The 15,238-nt window shown below is 35.4% G+C and overlaps 1 protein-coding gene across 1 annotated transcript in view; it reads right to left on the reverse strand.

Annotated features, from left to right (window-relative positions):
• The window catches only part of gus (gustavus), a 48,562-nt gene extending 40,717 nt beyond the window's left edge, over positions 1 to 7,845 (reverse strand). Inside the window, exon 1 of the mRNA XM_053754264.2 lies at positions 7,573 to 7,845. The gene's annotated coding sequence lies outside the window, so the exon portion shown is untranslated. The remainder of the gene's footprint in view (positions 1 to 7,572) is intronic.
• Positions 7,846 to 15,238: the final 7,393 nt, after the last annotated feature.

Genomic DNA, 15,238 nt, shown 5'->3' on the forward strand with positions numbered 1-15,238 from the left:
CACTGTCGAGACGGCATAATCTGACGAAATTCATCACGACATGAAAGTTTCCACGATGCTGATCAAATATTTTTCTTGAAGTGAATAATGCCTATTGACATCTAAACAAAAAGAGACACAAATATTAAATAAGATTTGTGATAGGAAATATGATACACTCAAAAATATGATAAACTCAAATCAAAGTTCAGTATAGTTTAAGTAAGAACTGGGTAAATACATTATAGATTGATTACGGAAATATTGCCAAAAATAAGCGTTTCATCTAACAATATTTAACGGAACGACCCATTTTGAGAATGTACTCGAGTTTTTTTGACAATTGTCCTATTACAGAAAACATAGTAATACAAGTACATAATGTTGTTTTTAACAAAATGAAGGTCGGATTGATTATTTTTCTACGTAATTCGGGTTTGGCTTAGATTCAAGTGAATAGTAAACCCCTAGCACGTTCGCAACACATTGCCCATAAACATTCCAGGGGTCAAAAGCATTAAGTACGAGTATGTCAAATATTTATATGAAACAGAATAAAAGTATGGTATCAGGATTAAGTTGATGATTCATCAAAATATTATTTAATTTTTTGATGGTATGATATGATTTTAACGATAATGAGAAGAGGAAACCCACGTCCAAAAATATTAAGGACAGATGGTCTGTGTTTGGCATGATAAAGGTAAAAACTAGGTGCCGACAGTAAGCTTATGTGATCGGCAATTCAGATCGTGTATAAAAGAAAAAACTGGATTAAAGTTTAGTAGATTTCAAAGAAATTCTAACAGACTGATTTCTATCGAATTTTAGGAAAAATTAACAAAGTGATTTAGGGTTGACCATTCTAAACCGAACCTGAAATAAATGACAAATATCTGTCATGAAGCCATTAAGAATATTAACTGATGAGTGTGAAGTTCTTCTTCATCTTTTAGAGTTTATTTGGGTTAGTGTCTCTTCTTACTTTTGCGGCTGAGGTATCTGTCTACTACGCGTTGTCTTTGCGTTGGTCGATCTTATGTGTGTGAAGCTAAGTCTTTTTTCTGATAAATCAGCGAAGACTGAGCTGACTTACTAAACTGCCACTATGTTATTGTACGTAGATTTAGTTTCAAGCCACAGCTAACAATGGACTGTATATTTTATCAATGTCGCAGCAACAAAAGTACCTTTTGGTAAAATGCCACGGCATTTATCTAGCAAAAGTAGAATAAGGTTTGTTAATCGTCGACTGACATCCATGAGACAATTAGCCAACTGTCGCGGGAAGCGCCCTGCAGAGTAAGTCAAGGCTTTTATTGATAAGATGCTAGACTTATCGTGTTACACGTTAAGATTGATTAAGAAAACTATACATTAATTGGAAGGTTTTGTCACAAGAACAGATGACAACTACTGGCAGTCAAATAACTTTTGTTGGTGAATAAAATGGATATTGAAATGAACTTTAAATAAAGAAACGTGGTCGTTGTTTCTATAGATAGATTACATGATCTTAAATGCTTTTTAGACCAGTGTGATCAAGGCACTATGATCATGAAGGCGTCAGGATGGATATTTGTCATTTCGAAAACCACATACCTAGAGGTGCTATTAGATTAGTTTAAATTGAACTAATTACGTTAAATAGCAATTGTTTGTGGAAGCCTGGTCGTGTCATTTACTGTAATGGAATACTGCTGCGTAATTCGGGGATGCGGTCGCACAAATTTTCACAACAGTTAAATAAATTTGCCTATTTACTATTATCATTAGCATATTTGTTGGCCTTTAGAGTAAAATAGTACTAGTAGAATTTGATCACCCTAAACTTGTGTCTGTTGTGGAAAATACAGAGAACATCAAAAAGAGCAGATTTTTTCAATTCTTTCTGGACACCCTATTTGCGGACATTATGAAGTTGTGCGCTTAATCTGTTTTCTAAGTATCAATTCGGTTACTCCTATTTCTTGGGGCAACCTGATATTTTTAAAGCTTTAAGTTTTAGAGATTCAAGAAGCGACTTTGCTTGAGATTTATTTATGGTACTGTAGATGATAATAGTTACAAATAATTAAACGTTTTAGTTTATACGTTATGTTTAACTGCAATAAACAATTTAAAGCTTTAAGTTTTAGAGATTCAAGAAGCGACTTTGCTTGAGATTTATTTATGGTACTGTAATGATAATGATGATAATAGTTACAAATAATTAAACGTTTTAGTTTATACGTTATGTTTAACTGCAATAAACATGATGCGTGATGCGACCTCAGTACTCACATACACAGAAACATTACAAGGTGAAATTCGGTACGAGTGAATGGCTCAGCAAAATAAGGATGACAGAGGACATGCGACCGGCGAAACCTTGGTGCTGTCCTTGTCTCATGCCTGCTTCGAATCGTAATTTATGTTTCAGTTTCCCATATTCTAAAAATGTTACTTTTTATCTTAACACCAAGGCCCAAAAGAGCCCGTTTTAATTTATAAATCCAACTCGAAGTTGAGTCTCCCTGGAATTTTAACGAAATTATTTTTTAACGCTGGATTTTTCAGATATATCTGAGTATGATTACATTTATGGAAATTGAACAATTGGAATACTAAAACATTCAATCAAATTATTTAAACAGAACATAAAAACACACGCGGTGTTATTAAATTCTATAAGCAGTTACGCAATTTATGCGTATAATATTAGGACCTGGTTCGCAACTGGTGTTTATTACTTGAACGTAGATAATTGAGTAGGTAGAGTGCGGTGTACATCTGAACATCTTCACGTCCTCGGGTGTGGTTGCCTTCATGTGTTAGTGCAAGTGACGAGGAAACATTGCGAAAGTTTACCAACGCAGTACGTGATCCGCTTGCAGAGGATTTCTTACTGTGTCTTCGATTTGAATTTCAGTTTCCTCTTCACACGTAACTGTTGTTTTTGGTTTGGGAATTATTTAAATAGAATTTAGATTAATTTGTGTATGATGTGTAGGCTGAATGTAGGCCTCTCTCAATCCATGTTATTCACTTCTAACCGTAAAAAGTCATTTTTCGATCGCAAACTTTCCTTACATGATCGACCCATCTAACTTTCGGATGGACCATCAACACTATGGCAATTTACAGGAATTTAAGTTGCCTGGGCATTCTTCAAATATGTCAAGAGCCTTGGCAATCAATTTCCATTTATATGATTTTAGAATGTAAACATAAGCCCAGAGCAGCAATAACGAAATTAATCTTAATCTTGCAGACGCTAGTATATGTAATATTTTTAAGTCATGCAACGAAGGCGTATTGTCAATCTTCCTGTTTCGGCAACCATTCAATTAATAATCCGGTTTAAATTGAATTATTACTATGAAATCAAGGCACTAGAGCGGTGCTATTGATCTTACATAGGAATGATTTGTAGTTTGACAGGAAATGTCATCTTTAGAATAAGACTTGGGTTCTTTTAATTTAAATGGTAGGTTCAGTCGATGACATCATAAGAAACAATTGTGTACAGATTATAATTACAGTCCCTTTTGGGTTCTCAGCGTTTGTTAATGGCTTCGGCGGTAACAATGCGATATTACGACCCACTCGGGAACCTACACAAATGGCGAATTATGTCCATAACTCCGTGCACAAACAAACGAGCGCTAACACCCGAGGTTTCAGATGGCGTAATCCTAAATACACTACGGAAGTGTATATTTATGTATACGACTGCGCCCATTGGTGTTAGATACGTAAAGAGAATTACGAATTATTAAAATTAAACAAATACAATAGAATTATAACTAAATCCAGGCTAAACAGGCTTTTAAAACTAGATTAGATTTAGAAGCCTTGAACAAGACACGAATTCTGAAATCAAGAATCAGTCGGGGAACAGAAAGTACTAACAATGTCGTCGAGTAATAAGTATCAGCTTAGTAGCACAATTCATTCGCTAACACAATTAATCATCGTCAAAACAACTTGATAGCTCCAATGCCCACAGGAATCGTGTTGCGGAATCTTATTAAATATATCTACCTCACTATTATTGTTTAGTCTTTGTTATAATTGTTCATTAATAATCTGTTCTGACAGTTGTTGAGTATGATTAGTACACCCGCGTTTTGTATAAGCAATGGGTATCGTATTACTCTCAACGTAAGTTACGTTATGATTTATTGAAATTTTTTGCTTCATTCCAGTCTTCATTACGATCTAGGAAAAGGCTTGAAAACATCTCACAATCGAAGTTTCTCTTACATAGAAAATACACTGCGCCGCGACTTCTTCAGGCTTAGAACGAAAGATGGGATGTATCGTAGGAAGATGGAAGTTACGATCGGCAAACGTTTTAGAGAAAATTTTGTAATGAGTGTATTATTATCGAGATTAAAATGATACTCGTAAAGCTTTTAAGAAACTGTTGTAATCGAAATAATCTGGGAGAAGCAGGACCAATTTATATCACCGTAGTTTATATTAATGCTTCTACTGATTGAGATGTAGGAGAATTCTTGAGGCCTAGGTTGAATGTACTACAATATTCAAGGCCTAGAACAGCTGGTCCTCCGAGTCTCCGCCGGTGACCGTCAGGCAGTTCAAGGGCGTCAGGTGAATGCCACCAGGCAAGTTTTTTACCATTCGCTTACGTGATGCATGGTCTTATCGAAGCCGGATGAACACCGACATTCACTTCTAAAGTCAAGACTAATAAAATCTTAGAATCATTTGAAATGAATAGCGAAAAAATGAAGTTTAAAACAAATATGTTTAACAGAACAAGCCATTTGATCGACGAAGCTTAACCGCGATTTACAATTCTGAGCGCGACTTTAAATAGAGTTAATCCGCTTTATTATTCCTCAGTTAAATAGGCGTAGAAACAAAACGAGATGTAACAGAAAATGTCTGCGTCTTGTTACAATAACTCAGAAACAGCTATCTCTACACAAACTCTTTACGACTATACTTTCACACCATAGAATTTTTCTGCCGTGATCTTTACGAAAAATAAAATAAAGAATTTCTCAGTAAAAAGATAACAGGTTACACCTGCAGGGAGCCCGAATAACTAGCTATAACTAGGTAAGAACGTAAAACCTTTGTTCTTCTCATCCGCAGCCCGACTCGACGAAAAATTATCTTTTTCTTTTTTGCTGAGTCGCTCCCGGGCGACCGACCGAGCAGGTAGACTGTTGGCTGAATATAATAACATTCATGCATAGGTATTTTTAAGTGTTGATTGTTGAGCCGGTTTTATTTTTCTATGGGCCTTACATTGTAGCTGCCATTTCGCAGCCCCGAGAGGGACCATAACAACTGAACGTAACTATAAACGGATTGAGATATAAAGAAAACTACTAAGGATTGGATTCCAGTTATTCGTTGTTCGGCAAGGCACTTTTCTGCTATCAAATGAGTTAGGTATTCCGCTTATGAATTAAAAAATGGAGTAAAAACATATATAGGTACATAATATATATAGGTACACGTACATGTATAAAACATGGCCATTCTGCGAATTGCATGTGTTGTACAAGACGAATGTTGAATCAATGTCTATTTAAGCAGTACAATGCTAAATATATAATCCTTACACAATCATAAAACAAAGTCCTTACCGCGTCTGTCTGTCTGTTCGTGATAAACTCAAAAACTGGATGGATAATGTGATTCCTGAGGAAGGTTTAGATGTATAATTTTTTTTGTTTTTACCCGAGCGAAGCCGGCACGGGCCGCTAGTATACTATATTTGTGCTCGTTCTTTACAGGTGAGAAGTTGTTGATCGAGATGTTTGATAGAATAATAGAATTGAGTATGCACTTGAGCTGAATATGCTGTTTGATTCGAGGTGCCAGAAACAGAGATTCCTGGTTAGCCAGTGTTAATTTAAACTTTACTTTAACAACCGAAAAGGAGAAGAAAAAGGTTCATCAATTAAAGTGTAATACTAATTTTTAAAAGAAGACATACCTCTTTTGTTTTCTCTCTATACAGCAAGATTAAAATAAAAGTACCTGAAAATATAATGTTTACTTAGTATTTTTTCCACTTTATATTATGTTTTGGTTTAACAACTGTCATATTTTTCTATTAACTAAAAATAATTACTAGCTGAACCCGCAATGCTACCCAAGGTTTGATGTGTGATTATTAAAAAATACTTAAGTTTTTAATTTTATGCACAGTATCTAATTTGTCAAGCACCATTCACTTTTTGACCAAATCCCAAAAGTAAGCGATTCCCGTAGGAATCATTTACTTTTGGGATAAAATGTACCCTATGTGTCAATCTAAGGTATCAGCTATCTCAATACCAAATTTCATAAAATTGGCCCAGCCATTTGAGTTTGAAGAGGTAACAAACATACTCACAAACCTTAGACGTTATTATACTTATGGGATTACAAAAAAAAAATCTCCCATATCAATTCAGTTGTTAGATGGTTTTTAGAATAATATTATTTCCTATAAAATATTTTATGAAAACAAATACAAGGGATTCAACAAAACTGTCATAGTCATTTATTACCTATTAATATTAGTTTAGCCTTTGAGTCAAAACATTATGCATACTATCAAAATAGCAGTCATAATGTGATCCTTTGACTCAATCAGGTCCCATACTGCAAAGGAAAACCCGTAAACATATAAATCATTTATTGCCTACACCAATTCTGCTTAGTAATTATAAAACTAATTTCCTTATGTACAACACCAAATATATTTCCTTATTTACATTCATAATATTTTTTGAAAAACCCCAAGACTAACAATAGACAATGTTTAAATTTCCTATTGTTATGGGCCTAACTAGGACTCAACTAAATTTATACAGTAAATTTGATATTAATAAATGACAAGAAGTACATAAAGATTATACAAAGATTATATAACTATTTGTTGAATGAACTGCAGGCAAGACTAGAAATAGTATGGTGTACTATGACTATACATTTGGTAGGTAGGTACTTAATTTATAATTATTACATACTTACATTTTAGAAACCTTTTTAACAATGTCAAACACTACTAATACTTAGTTGACCGTCAGTTACAAGCAAAGGTTTAAAAAAAATCCATTTACAATAGCTCGCTGACACACCTGCAAGCAGGTAAAATACACATGGCCCTGATATCATGGAAGAAACCAAGAATCAGATATCTAAGTATAAAGCTGAAGGCAGATCTGCAGGTTGATTTGTGTAATATTTATTTAGTAATGTAGATACAAAAGTATATGAATTTGTTTACTTCTAACAATTTCCAACATTTCACAAAGTTACTTAGAAGAAGATAGCCATAGCTAAGGGAATTAAATGTAGAAACACATGGGAAATACCATTTTGAGTATTTAAATGAATTCCATACAGCCTAAAACTCCCATCTAATTATAATACGGTATCGACCCATGTGCGCAGCACTAACTTTTAGCTATACACAGTTTCAGTCTTATTTTTTGAAGATGTAACCAAAAATTACAACAACAAATGAAACAGATAAGTCACAAGTTTTTATTTTATATTAACTTTATTCGTTATCGATTTCTGATTGCCATGCAAAGTGGAAGCGTCTGTTAGACACAATGAAAATAGTTTTTTTACCTTCGTTTTCGTGACTCCACGGTGCCGCTTTAGTTTCCCAGGACAGATTACAGTTATTCACAGCACTTATCATCACAATACTATAAATAGTATAATATCTAGATCTACCATACAAAGTAAATGATTCTGAGAATTTAAAAGACGAACGAAAAATACACAAGCGGGATAATACAAGCTGGGGTTTGGGTTTGGGACATGACACAAATCAGAATCACAAAACAAACCAATGGAAAAAGAGAAGGAAGGAATTGGTTGCAGAGTGACGCGCATGCGTTCAATACTCTGTTCTGTCGGTAAAACAGTATTTTTTATTATTTTTCGTCAATAATAGTGATGGGACATAAATGAATAAGATTTCATCAAGTTAATAATGAATCGATTTGAATTATAGAAAAAAACAACACATTTTTAAGGAATCGCTGAGCTTTATTACTTGAAATAAATGCATGTGTTATAAAAAGCAGACATAAGGACCAACCGAAAAACTAAAATATGTTAGCATTAAAAATCTTCGAACTTTTGAACTGATGTTCAACCGCTTATGTAAATAAAAAGAGCTGCAGATAAAAACTAGATTAGATAAAAAGTCTTTACTTATTGATAATAATTATATCGAATATTTTATACTTATGTTACTTGGTTACTGTAGTATAAAATCTTATGGGATGCCTGAGAAAAATTTGCTAATACAACCATAAAATTTGTTGTATTTGATCTGAAAGAGACACGTTTCAAAACCTTTTCATATCAATATTATAATTAGTACCATAATGCTTTTTGTTTTTCTAGATTATTTTTTCTGATCGATCGAATATGAATCTCAATCAAATTTATAATATACAACTCTACTAGATAAAACAGTATTTATTACTGCTGCCACCTAGTTATTTTATGGTAACATTTAATAATAGAATATCAATTACTTCTAAGTTAGGTATAAATTTACTAGATGGCGTTGTATAATTAAGTCCTCATAATAACCGCTAGATGGTGCTTGCACTACAAAAAGTCAAAAGCACTAGACACTTCGATTCACGTTGCTTGTAAGGCATTATAATTTTGCCAGCTCTACACAAGATCGTGGCGAATCGACTTCGGCATTTGTCTGAGTTCAGCGATGTGTCTGACAATGCCAGCTCCACATTGTCGCCGAACACAGACACTGTCTACTCGAATACACCTGAGTGTTTTGTGTGAGAGCTTTTATTTACCGCAATGAATATATAAGCAATGGATACCGTATCCGCCAGAGTTTAGCGATGCAATATATTTGCGTCGACATTCTGTCCTAGTTCGGCAATAGTGTATGTAGCTATAGTCAATGTTTTATGTATAAGTATCAATCGTAGTTATATATGTCCTTCCTCACTGTTATTATACACACACACCGTTCGCACACTGATTCAGGTCTCATCTGAAAATCAGTCTATCGCCCCTCTGGGTGATATGTGTACTGAGATGGGCCTTTTTGTATTGCTGCAACACAGTACACTTGCTTTTCAATTGTGCTTTGTGAATACTGTGTTTTATTTTGTATTTTTAGTCTGGTTGTGTATTGTGTTGTTATTTTACAAATAAATGTTTTATCTATCTATCTATAGTGTGGAGCCAGCAGTAGACATTTTAGAGTCATGCCCCATTGCTCAGCCGCGCTCCGTCATTTTGACGTCTGTCGGCCGGCAGCCAACGAGAACAATGCAGAAAGTTTCGATTTGACTTCAGTGATGTGTGTCAACGTACGTCGAAACTTCATACAATATCTGTCGCCGTACGTCAAAATGACAGAGCGACAGAGCGCGACTGAGCAATTTTACATAGATTTTAGATTTAGAAGGGACGCACAGCTCTTTTAGTATGTACATAATATTAAGTTTCAGATTATTAAATACTATATCAATCATGTTATACTTTATCAGTACACCGACCTAGTCTGGAAATGTTGCGTATAGTGAAGATGTCGTCCATATGTTTCCAATACGATTTTACGAGCGTCACTAACATCAGCGTTATGGGAAGTGTATGCAGTGTGCTCAATTTCATGCTTTGTTAACTCGGAGGTGTCCCTTTTAGGTCCAAAATAAATACCAAGAAAATTAATTCGTTTTGTACATTTGTCTGTTTAAGAGACGTTGAAACTTTAAAAATATTTTTTTTCTACCAGAACGTTTGCTTCCCAGGCTAAAATGAGATTAAAATGCACTCAAATTACTTATCCTTATCCTTACATATTATAAAACTAGCACCCCGTCCCGGCTTCCCTCTGGTAGGTAAAGCCATAATAAATATACATATAAACTTTCCAATGGAATCACACTATCTACAGGTGAAAATCGTAACTAACTAAAATAACCTAAATAATATAGTAAAAAAAAAGTCACTTCGCGCTGTCTGTCCCTAGGTATGTATATGCTTAGATCTTTAAAACTACGGACGGATTTTGACGATTCACGAAGAAGGTTTATATCATTAGGTATATGTATTTATATTGCAGCCGTACGAAGCCGCGACGCTAGTTAATAACAAAATGAAAGTAACTTGTACGATTGTTTTATATAACATAGTATTTATATATATAACATAGTGTTTGAAGACTAAATTATGTGGTTTTGAAATAAAGGACTAAAGTTAAATGGGCATTAAATAATTTCCATTAAATTATTTATCTTTACTACTGGAAGTATATATAATCTGTGACGTACTGTAACATAACAGTATAACGTCGAACTCGCTTTTTTTAAATTACCTTCATTCGGTCGGGTATTTCAAACGAACGCCAAAAGGGCGCGAGAAGGCCTTGCTACAAAATGAATTAAGCGCAGAACTGTAACTTCACAAACAATCCACACAGGTGTAGGTAGGTACCTATTAGTATAGGTAGGCATCTGAGCTGCCTATTTCAGTTAGGAGATGCTAATGAACTACGATTGAATTGGACAGGCATGGGAACCAGGATCATGGTGGACATACTACTTTAGCCAAAATTTTACAAAATAAAATAGGTTTAGACTTTTTATGAACATGAAAAGAAAATTACATAACAATGCCGCCATGTTTATACTTTGCTTGGTCAGTCGGTCATACGCCATTTTATTTCCTTTCATCAAAATTGGCCCAGCAGTTTCGTCATGACAGACAGAAAGACAGACTTTTGCATTTGAAGAAGAAAATTTAGAATATATTATGGGAGTATTCGAAAGGCACGTTAAGCCGTTGGTCGGTTATATTTGCAGTCGTTAAAACCCGCTAATCCAATGGGTCCGCATGATGGCTCATGCTCAAATTCCTTATCCATCCATATAAGGAAGGCCAGTGCCCCAGCAGTGGGAACGTTTAAATGGCCGTTGATTATGATGATGCTGAAAGAATGGATATTTATTTATTTAATTGCATACAAAACAGATTACAATAAAAAACTGACAAATAATGTGTTTACAAGGTGTAGATCTAAATTGCTATATATAAATATAAGTACTTAGGTATATCAAGTAATACCACAATACTATGGAAAGTAAACTAGGTAAATAGGGATATAAAATTATTAATATAGAAGTTAAACATGTGTACATGTTGTTATTTCCCTTCCTTTTCCTTGAGAGGCCCTATTAGGTCCAGCCTCTTGCCTTTGTCAAGCGTCGAGCCCTGACGTGTCTTTGAGACACGAATTGGGTCGGCATTTCGCTGAACATCAAAGCGGATCGGATCGGAGAGGCAATTTACCATTTACCGTTATATTAGGTACCTAAGCGAAACGCTGAAATTATATGAACTTTTTTTATGTATGTATGTCAGGTGTCAGGTACTTATGTAGAGAAATACAGGTTGATTTTGAAGTAACATGGTGTACTAGGCGTGATAAAATATGGACTTTGTGATCTTACAAGGGTGTACTTAATTTCACCAGCTTAAGCCTCGGTTTCTTCTTGAAAAAATAAAAGTTGCCCGTACCTGCTTTGCTCTGGTAAAACTACAATAAATTATATAGGTACCTAAACTTTCCTCTTGAATCATCTATTTAAAAAAATCCGCTTCAAAATTCGTTTAGTTTTAAAGATCGCATACATAGCGGAGAGACATACTTGAGTAGAACCTATGTGGAAGACAGGGAAGATGCCTGTAAAGGGGAGACGGGGCTTATCGGCAACAAAAAGCTGATAGAAGCACATACTCCATGTTCTTCTTCTTGTGTTATTGCTAACACTGGTGACAGATTTTATACAAGTCGTTTAACGTCGACATGACTTTTACCTACTGTGTATGAGTCTTGTAATCCCAGCTCCGCCCTATCGCCGAACTCTGATAGATGTCGACGTGAATGCGCGAACACTGCGTAGTTTGCATACGAGTTTTTATTTACCGCAATGAAAAACCAGCAATCTATGACGAATCCGTCAAAGTGGTCCGCGAAAATGTGGAGCCGACGTATAACAATCAACCTGTATTCGCTAGCTTATAGTGTTAAAGTATGATTATTGAATTAGGGATTAAAAGCATAATTGGGCGTATTTATGTGGCGTGGCGATTATGGGCCACACGCACTCGGAGGGCACGCGATGTGGCCGAATCGGAATCGATCAAATTAATGAAATTTTATGTTACGATTGCTAATCTCTGATCGATATTAACGAGCTGTTTGAAGAAAGATTAGGATTTCAGATAGAATAAACGCCTATCCATATTGTAGGCCGTATGGCCCTGCCCTATATGGATAGGATATTTGTTACTATTTAGTTTCCTTCCGTGAATGTCATACGAAATGACTAAGGGATAGCCTTGACAATGGAGAGGCATCGTCTGCCTTCTCAAAGGAGTTGATTAAATGGAATGAGAGAGAGTCACAGACCATTTAATGGTCTATGGAGAGAGTCAACTTGCATGCAGGCAGACTGAGCGCGCTAACCACTGCGCCATTGAGTTCCTCAAGCCTCGAGTACTAACTATGTCTATTCCAAATTTCACCTAAATCAGACCGACTTTTATATTTCTAGTTATGCATAATGTGTTCACCTACAATTGGGTTGTATGCTAGCACATAAGTTGAATGTTACTTGTAAGTTTTGTTCATGTAACCTGTTGGTGTACCTAAATAAATAAATAAATAATGCTATATAAAAATAAGCATTATAAACTAATATATGGATAATATTAGTTTATAATGCTTACTTTCATACTATTCATATAGTATAGTAGTTTATATGGATAGTATGGAACTAAACATTATGAAAAAAATGTACCTAGTATGGCAAAATTCTCAATTTTCTCTTTATCAAAGCAACGTACGAGCGAATCTAATTAGATCTTATTTCACCGTCTTTCAGATGCTGCCTCCGGATGACCTGGATACGGGTGGGGGCTGCGCGGGAGGGGAGGGGCGAATCGATGTGTTGCCATGGCAATCGCGACGTCTGCCGAGGAGCCTGCGCTCTACTGTCTCTTTCTGTCTCGCCTTGATATCATATCACATGTCTCACGGTCAAAATCATCTTATATCACGTGCACTTTTAAAGATTTTGAATCTATTACACATAGATTTAGAGTTGAAAATTCTTCGATTAAAGATTGAAAATATTTTATTTTGAATTTAGAATAAGTTTCCGTACGATATAATATACGGAAGAAACTGTTTCTAGCCACTATATAGACATAAAGTGTGCAGGAAGTAAAAGAAAATGAGTTTTCTTTCGCTTTCCATAGAGTAGATTATTGTTTGATTTACTTGTTTCTATGTGTGAGTTGTATGTTTATGTTGTGGTTAATCAGACTGGAGGCTGTGGGTGGATTGGGGATATTTGCGGCTTGTTTAGAGTCTGTTAACATCTGTCCCCTTAATTTATGGGAAGGGTAAGTGTAGCTTTCGTTTAAGGTGTTGTAATTAATAATTTATTACATCCCGAGGCCGCTACACGGCGCTATTGTGTTTTGCGGATTGCGATCTGTTTTTGAAACGTAATTATCAAGTCATAGAGGATTAAATTGGATTTTGTAATTGATGTAAACATGTATTAAGATTTTCTTCAATTATATTTGTAGATTTTGAAGTTACTGGTTTCATTTGATTTCGTAGACTAGACATGTTCCTTTCTGATCCTTGGAATACCAAAGTGGTTCACCTAGGTGTTCGACGGTTAACTCTTTGTACCCCTGGTTCACCAAGGTTTTTCGCTATTCAAGTTAGTTACTACGTAAGTACTCTGTAGTAGTCACTCTAACCTGAGCGTTTTCCGGTTTCTTCCTCAGCCGTAAATAATATAATAATAATAATAATTCATGTTACTTAAATAAAAGTTATACAATAGATTATAATAAATTAAGATTTAAAATTAAATAAAATATGGTGCCTGAGCTAGGAAGAAAAATCATCCTGTGATGTAAAGCGTCAGTCATAAGGAAACGCTTCCGCAGTGTTGCCTTTGTATAAATTTCCGTTTAGTTCTGACAATCGTGAACAGTGAGAAAGTATGGACATCAATCAGTTCCTCTACGTGAAATCATAAATTGTATGGTACCCAAGTACGTTATCCTCCTACGTACTTAATTCTCTCCATTAAAAGAAAATGAAAGTTTAATTACTCAGCTCCTTCGAACACAACCCTAATCATAAACAAAAATCGAAGCCCTATTTTCATAAGCTGCAGCAAACAGGGCCTGAACATTAATCACTCATAAAAAAGACAAAGTCTGTTCGTATCTACCATCGGCCTCGGTTTCATTAAAACTCGAAGTGGACTCTCCTAATGACCGCTTGGCCTTCGCTTTACACAGAGTCGTAGAGTTTAGCGTCGTAGGATTTAATTACATTCACACGATATATAAAGTTTTATAGTTGTGTCCTGCCGACTTGACTTTGGTAAAATAAGAAGCAATGTATGTAGCTTCCTACTGAACATAATTTTGGAAATCGACTTAGTAGTTTTTAGAAAAGGTGGTGGTGTAATATTGAGACGCTCGCCTGGGAACCGAAAGGTCCCTGGTTCGAATGCTACTCGTGCCACATGAGTTTGTATACCAATCTGACTCATGTATTAGTAGTTTTCATCGACCATCATTTGCTTCCGGGGAAAGAAAACTTTTGTTTAGAAAATGCATCGTCTAACGCTCGCCTAAGGGCCGTAGATAACGCTTCTTCCATACAAAAAAAGGTTTACCTCAAAATGTGTTGGATGTACTGATAGCAGATATATGAAATATTAATATGTTATAATAGATATGAACTGAAGGTTAATACGTGTATGCACATGTAATTGGAAATCTGGTGCCAATTTACTCATTAGGCTAGGCTTAAGCAATATTTTAATTGTAATCTATTTGTGCATCATATAAATTTATATGGTGTCAGCTCTGATTCCACACAGTGTTCCCGAAATTCCGCCCAAAGCGAAGTCTCAGGCGTAAGCTAGTATCCCAATATGTTGGACTGTTCCTCTATTACCCCAGTTTCCTACAAGCAGTGTGTCACGTCACGGCGCACGCTAATATTTATGTAAATTGTAGAGAATATGATTAGTCCGCGTCGCCTCCACCGTTGATAATCATATTTACGGCTTCACCCCCTACCGCCCCCACCCTAGGCCTTCCGTGCTTAAGGCTCTTCGCTCTGATAGATGCTTAAAATGTTTCAACTTTTCCCTTTAGAAATTACCAGCTTTTTCCAAGGATGTTTAAAACCAAT

Source organism: Plodia interpunctella, chromosome 14 (genome assembly GCF_027563975.2).
Source record: "Plodia interpunctella isolate USDA-ARS_2022_Savannah chromosome 14, ilPloInte3.2, whole genome shotgun sequence".
Classification (NCBI taxonomy): Eukaryota; Metazoa; Arthropoda; class Insecta; order Lepidoptera; family Pyralidae; genus Plodia; species Plodia interpunctella.